This window comes from Lagenorhynchus albirostris, chromosome 13 (assembly GCF_949774975.1).
Source record: "Lagenorhynchus albirostris chromosome 13, mLagAlb1.1, whole genome shotgun sequence".
In the NCBI taxonomy this organism is placed as follows: domain Eukaryota; kingdom Metazoa; phylum Chordata; class Mammalia; order Artiodactyla; family Delphinidae; genus Lagenorhynchus; species Lagenorhynchus albirostris.
Window position 1 is genome coordinate 72,790,818 of NC_083107.1, and position 7,099 is coordinate 72,797,916.

General features: G+C 35.7%; 1 pseudogene; it reads right to left on the reverse strand.

Moving 5' to 3' along the window:
* The window catches only part of LOC132531299 (E3 ubiquitin-protein ligase Mdm2-like), a 31,109-nt pseudogene extending 24,890 nt beyond the window's left edge, over positions 1–6,219 (reverse strand).
* Between the last annotated feature and the right edge of the window lie 880 nt (positions 6,220–7,099).

Below are 7,099 nucleotides of genomic sequence, written 5' to 3' on the forward strand. Positions count from 1 at the left end.
GCAATAACTTATTGAGATCATCACTATTTTTAGAGGAAAAGAATTTTACTAGACTTACTAGTTGTCTTTTCACCTATTGAGAAGTGTCATTTATAGAGAACCGCATGCTTACTGCAGGTGCTGTCTGGGTTAGTGCCAAGGCAAACTAAATTATATTTGCATGATTTTAAGTTGTTAAGTCATCAATAAAAGAGAATTAGTCATGTTTACAAAATTTAAAAAGCCATTAAGCAACCCAGTGTAGTCCTATTGAAATTTGACTTTTGGTAGTACAAAATATATCTCTTTAATTGTTTAATTCAATAAAAAGCATACATATTTTACAGATGTTTTCATAATTAAAACATAATACACTAGTTTGTATTTAATAGATAAATAAATTACACCACAGCTTGTATTTAATAAATAAATAAGTAAACTTTCACATTGAAGTCAAAATGAGAAACTTGAAATAATGGATTCCATAGCTAACCAGTTCACCAGTTTTCTTAAGAAACTTATTCAGAAACTGACAACAAAATATTAACTTGGAAGTTTTATTTCTTTTTATCCCTAAATGATCCTAAGTTCATAATTAACGAGCCTAAATAAATGAACCATTTTTTTTTCAGTATCGGTGAATGTGTGAAGCATTCAAACATGAACAATCAATCATTTAATTTATCATGTTTCTCACATTATGTTCCTAGATCACTGATATGAGGTCCTTTAACTCTGTTTTTAAAAAATATGTATTGAATGATGCACGGGATAAATCTCAGTATTTATAGAGGAATATGCATCAATGTCATAACTTCCTCATCCATGCCCAATTGTTCTCCACTTTTAACAACACTCAGTGTATTTTTCCTAATGAAATTCATTCCCAGGAGAGGTGAGAACTTTACTTTGTTCAGCAAACTTGATAGTTAGGCATGTTATCTTTCATATTCACATTTTGTTATTAACAGCGAATTCATCTTACACGTACAATTCACAGATTAATAAGTGAAAAGGCTTTCATTAATAATTAATGACATTTTCTTTATTTGCTGAAGATGGAAATTCAGTGAGCTGAGAACTTTTCTTAATCTTTTTAAACAATATCTAGCAAAATTCTCTGTAAGTTCCATTATACTCTACTCCTGTGATATTCTAGGGCTACATACGTCTTATAGTCAAAATATTTTGAATAGGTTAATCACATTTATCCAATATTTATTAAGTCTCCACTTCAACAAAATAGTGTAGAATATAGAAATGGAAAATATGTGGGATTCTTTTTTCTCTTCGGGTATTTCTTCAAGTAGCATATTCTGATATACTGTGTTCCTTCCATTAATTTATATGTTCAACAAATAGTCACTTTGCTCTTACCGTGTGCTAGCACCATTCCAGGACCTGAAGATTGAATGGTGTTGCAAACGTTTTTGCCCTCTTTGCCCCTAAAATCCAGAAGACAGATAAGAAATAAGCAATTCACAGATAATTTACTTTGAAATAATATGAGAATAATTATGTCCTTTAAAATGAAATACGTCAGAAATTAAATTTCTTCGTATAGTTTTTGTGTTTGTATGTTCTGAATGCATATCTAAAGAATGAACGAAAACCTGTTTTCTCAGTACTTTACTGTGAATGGAAATAATGTTTTAGCTTCCCAAGAGGACCTCAGAGGAGGAAGAGTTTTGTAAGCTCCCTAAAAACAATGACCACATACATCTGGTCCATCTAGTATTCTCAGAACACAATAAATGATTTTAGTATATAAAAGAAAGAAATACTGTTTTGTGATTTAAAAAGTCATATTGTTGCATATTTACATAAAAAATCTGTGCAAATTAGTATTTTACTGCTTCCTGGCATTCTTATTACAATTCCCTTGCCCATTCACTCTCCCACTCTTCTGGAAGATAACAGCATATCATTTTCTCTCTCCTAAAAAATCCCTGTAGACCTCCCCTTTCTCTATGTAGAGCCGATGTCTTTCTTTCCTATTTTACTGAGAAAGTAAAAGTGATTAGAAAATATTTCAGGAGCTTCTATTAATACATCTGACCACCTATCTGCAGCCGTGCTCCAATGATCTTTCTTCTCTGGTGTTTTATAATAAATGAATTACTTCTACTCCTAACAGAAGTTTGTCAACTTGCACATGAGATTTCATGAATTTTGCCCATTCCAGGATATTGCTTCCATATCTGCTCTTTTTTATGCCATTATAATTTATCTTTCTACTGTATCTCCCTCATCAGCATACACATATCCTATTCTCTCTACTCTACTTCCCTCTCTTGTTACTGCCTTTTCTTTCCTTTCCCTTACAGCAAAACTCTTCAAAAGTGTTGTCTATATTCTACCACTGGTTTCTCCCCTACTTTGAACCCATTTCATTCAGGATTTCGTCTCCACCAGGCTTCCAAAATTTATCTTTTCAAGGTCACCAATGGCCTCAGTTCTTGGTTCTCGCCTTGCCTTGCCTATCAACAGAATTTAACAGCTGATTACTGTCTCCTCCTAAAACTATTTTTTTCTGATTGATTTCCAGGTTATCACCATCTCCTGCTTGCCCTTCTTTCTCACTACCAATCCTCCATACCCTTGGCTGGTTCTTCCTCACCTCCACAAACATTTAAACTTCAGTGGTCAGTCTTCTTACTGACTTTCTTCATTCCCTATATTCACTGCCTTGGTAATTACTTCCAGTTACATAATTTTGAATACTTTCCCTTTACTGATGAATCCAAGTATAGTTTCCTAGCTTGGTTCTTATCCCTGAACTCCAGATTTGTATCTGCAACTACCTGTTTGACACTGCCACTTGGATTCATAACTGGTATTTCAAATTAACATGGCAGGAAACTGAATTACTGAACCATCCCCTCCTCCATGAAAAATAATAGCCCTTCTACAGTCTTTCCTACACTGATTGATGACAACCTCATTCATCCATTTGTTCAGACCAGTCCTTGAAATGATGCTTCACTCTATCTTTTTCTTCCTCACCACGTACATTCCAACAGCAAATCTATCATCTCTCCTCAAAATATGTACATAATGTTACTACCTTCCACCACTTCAGCTGCACACCCTGCCCAAGTTACCATCCTCTTTCACGTGATGATGCTAAACTCTTTGCTGACGTAGTAAGGCTTCTGCACTTACACTTGCAATGTGTTCTAAGTTCTCTCTGCATTTGGCATTATCAGTCTTTTGTAGTAGATAGGCAGTGACATTTTATTTTTATTGAATTTGCATTTCCCTGCTTACTAATGAGTCATCACACATCTTCACATTAACCATTTGGATATGTTCTTTCATGGAGTTTCTGTTTAAACTGTGGTACCTACATTTAAATAATGTATTTTTTCTTATTGATTTGAAGACATTTTTTATATATTCTGGAAATAAAGCCTTTGTTGATTACATGAGTTGTAAGCGTCTTCTACTCTGTGGGTTTTCCTTTTAATTGTAGCTTTTGATGGAGGTAAATTTTTACTTTTGGTAGTCAAATTTTATCAAACTTTCCTTTATCGTTCATCGTATCAGTTTCTTTTATTCTATTTTCCTACCCCAAGGTCATGAATATATTCTTCTCCATGCTTTTCTGAAAGTTGTGTCTTTCACATATAGGTATGCAATCTCCCAGAATTCGATTTTGTGTGTACAGTAAGTCTCCTACACACGAACTTTCAAGCTGCGAACTTTCAAAGATGCAAACATGCATTCACACATCAATCACGTAAGTTAGTTCACGTGTCTGGTGTACACTGTCACATGCATACACCTCTACAAGTGGTTATGCTTTTGTGTACTTTACTGTACAGTACTGTATAGAGTACAGTAGTACCGTATCTTTATTTCTGGATGTCCAGAAGCAAGTGTAAAAGCAACAGTGATATAGCTGTTACTGCTAAGAAGCTCCAAGCACCAAGAAAGGACAAAGAGAGACAAGAGGAAGAAGTAACTGAAGAACCAAAGAGATTCACGATGCAGGAAATGGCAAGGGGATTTTCTTTATTTGAGGAGGCACTGTTAGTTTTTGAGGCACAGGACCCAAATGTAGAATTGTACACGAAGGTTGCAGCAGCCATTCAGAATGCAAGCCAGTGCTACTGTGTCATCCATGACAAGAAAAAAAAAGCTACTACCCAGAAATCACTGGATCATTTTTTCAAGAGGGTGGATAGAATTGAATCCAGCAAGGAACCAGAACCTGCACCATCAGTGTCAGGCGTGAGTGAAATTGCAGCTTGCCCTCCGTCTTCTATTACTGACGATCCTTCAGCTCTACCATCTCCCACCTCCTCTCCCTCCTCCAGTCAGTAACTCTTCTTGCCTGTTCACTTGATGCCAGCCCCTGTATGCCAGCTGTTGTACTGTACTACTGAACTTTTCAAGGTACTGGACTATAAGATTAAAAATGTTTTCTCTATTTTTTGGTATATTTTTTATGTATTATTTGTGTGAAAAGTATTATAAACCTATTGTAGTACAGTATTTTATAGCCAATTGTGTTAGTTGGGTACCTAGGCTAACTTTGTTGGACTTATGAAAAAATTGGACTTAACGAATGCACTCTCAGAATGGAACTCATTCATATGTAGGGGACTTGCTGTACTGTGACAAAGAGGCCAAATGACTTTTGTTTTTCATATGGATATCCAATCTCCCTTTGGAAAAACAGTCTTTTTCCCACTGATTTACAGAATCACTTCTAAAACAAATTGAATACCCAAGTATGGTGATTTTCCCCTTGGGTTCTCTGTTCCATTCTACTAAAGGAGGATGAAGGGTCTTCTAAGGCACATAAAAGAAACCAGAAGTCATAAATTAAAATACTGATATTTTAATTTACTAATATTTACTGATATTTGGTATTATTAAAATAGATATTTTTTTAAAGTCTTGGCCTAATATAAGTATCAAAATAAATGTCAACAGATAAAAACCACACGGATAGAAGTATAGTTGTCATATTTAAGATATAGAGCATCTCCGTGAGTTAATAGAAAAATGATGAACAACAAAATGGTAAAATAGGGAAAGGAAATAGTAATAGAGAGTTCACCAAAAAATCAGTTAAAATGGTGCAGAACATATAAATACCCTTATTTTTTTGTAATTAAGAAATAAAATTTAAAACAACAGTGAGATGTAATTTTCATCCTATCAATTGCAAAGGTTATTTGTATGTTAGAATATTCTGCTACTGAGGAAGAATGAAAACTGGCTCTTTCATATTCTGTGGGTGGGAATAGAAGTATGTGATACCTTTTAAAAGGTGTATCAATACTGGCCTAGGTATTCCACTTATGTATGTACTCATCAGCTAATTTTATCCTCACAAAACTCTATGAAGCCAGTACTACTTTATTATACCATTTTACTTATGAGGAAACTAAACCAAATAAAGGTTAAGTGAGTTGCCCAAGATCAAAGCTAGTATAAAAAAAAAAAAAAAAAAAAAAAAAAAGAAGAGCTCAAATTTGATTCCAGATAGTTTGACTCTACACTCCAGGCTCCTAACCAAATTTGGTTGCCCTTCCCTGAATGTGTGAGGCTGTTCATTGCAGTAGTTTTATCCAAACAGTATTGGTATGATGTAAATACCACACAATATAGGAATTTTAGAAAATACCTTCATGCAATGGAATACCAAGCAGTCATTAAGAAAAAAAATGCTGTAAATCTATAAATGCTGCTTAAAGGATACATAAGAACCTGGCGACAGTGGCTAACATTGCAGTGTATCCTGGAAATGTGGAGGCTGATTTATTTTTCCTTATACGTCTTGCAAGTTTTTAAGTTTTTACTATAGGCATTTGATACCATTATATACACTTTCTTCAAGAAATAAGCAGCATAGTAACTCAAAACCTGTCTTAGTAATGAGAAAATGTCATACAAAACAGGCGATCAACTCTGTGTGGTCTGGGTCCACCCCAAGGCCTGCACCAGACACACATGCTTTCGAAAGAAAACCTTTTATTCATCCTTTCCTGCCGTCAGTGTGGAAACCTCGGAACTGTGCCCAGAGCAGATCAGTTATCAGAAGCAGGCTGTGGTTTAGCCCTTCACTTACTTATCAAGAGAAAAATTTGAATGTAATCGCATCCATGACGTTTGGGAGGCGGTTTGCGGAGGTGGACGGAAGCTGTGCGGCTGCCTGCCGGGCTCCATCCTGCTTTCCAAGAACTCTAATCGTTCATTCCTCAGAAGAAATGTCAAGCAGCTCATGCTGTCAACAGAGCAGATGCTCCGCCGACGTCTTTGGGGAAGTGTCAAGTGACTGGAAAATGGATGCCAAAGCTGACAGAAGATCCTTACCCTCTCACTAAATTTCGTGTTCCCTATGACCTGGTATGTGGTCATGTACCCCAGGCCTCCGTGTTAGCAGCAGCTCCTGCAGGGGGAGACTCGACCACGTGCTCACTGGGACGCCAGAGGACTGAGCTTCCTCTCTGCCTCCTTCACGAGATGCTCGCCGAATTACAAAGACAACTGTGTTTATTTAACTCGCTTTACTCTGTGAAAGTTTCTCTTCTTATCTGACAGTTTTTACTTGGGAGGTATCCTCTTTCTTTCAGTATGTGCCTTAAAAATATTGTTTTTGTATCTGTTGTCTTTTTTTACAGTTTCTTCTGGTATATACATTTTTTTCATAGAAAGCTTTTATTAAGACACAAAGTAAGCAATAAAAATTTGAAACTTTTATATTTTCCTTGTGCTTACCTTTGCACTACTTTATTTGAAATTAACAAACACCCACACAGCTTTTCGACTCCATTTTATAAAGGAGGAAAGTGAAACCTGCGAGTTCAAATAACGTGTCCAAAGTAGCACAACTAATTGGAGATGTATGTGGGTTGAGAGCTCTAGTTGGCCATGTTTTCTCATATACTAAGATCACTACTAGGTCCTCTTTGATTGATGTCTTCACCCTCATTAAAAGTGTAACTTAAGTTTAAAAATTCTAAAACTAAAGTCATTAATGTATCGGTAGCTGACTGCAGAAAAGCTGGAGGATATTGGACACAGAAGGATAATGGAGAGGAAGAAGAAAGGGGGAAGAGTAAAAGGTAAAGAGAAAAAATATTTGGCATTTGTTTGCTAAATA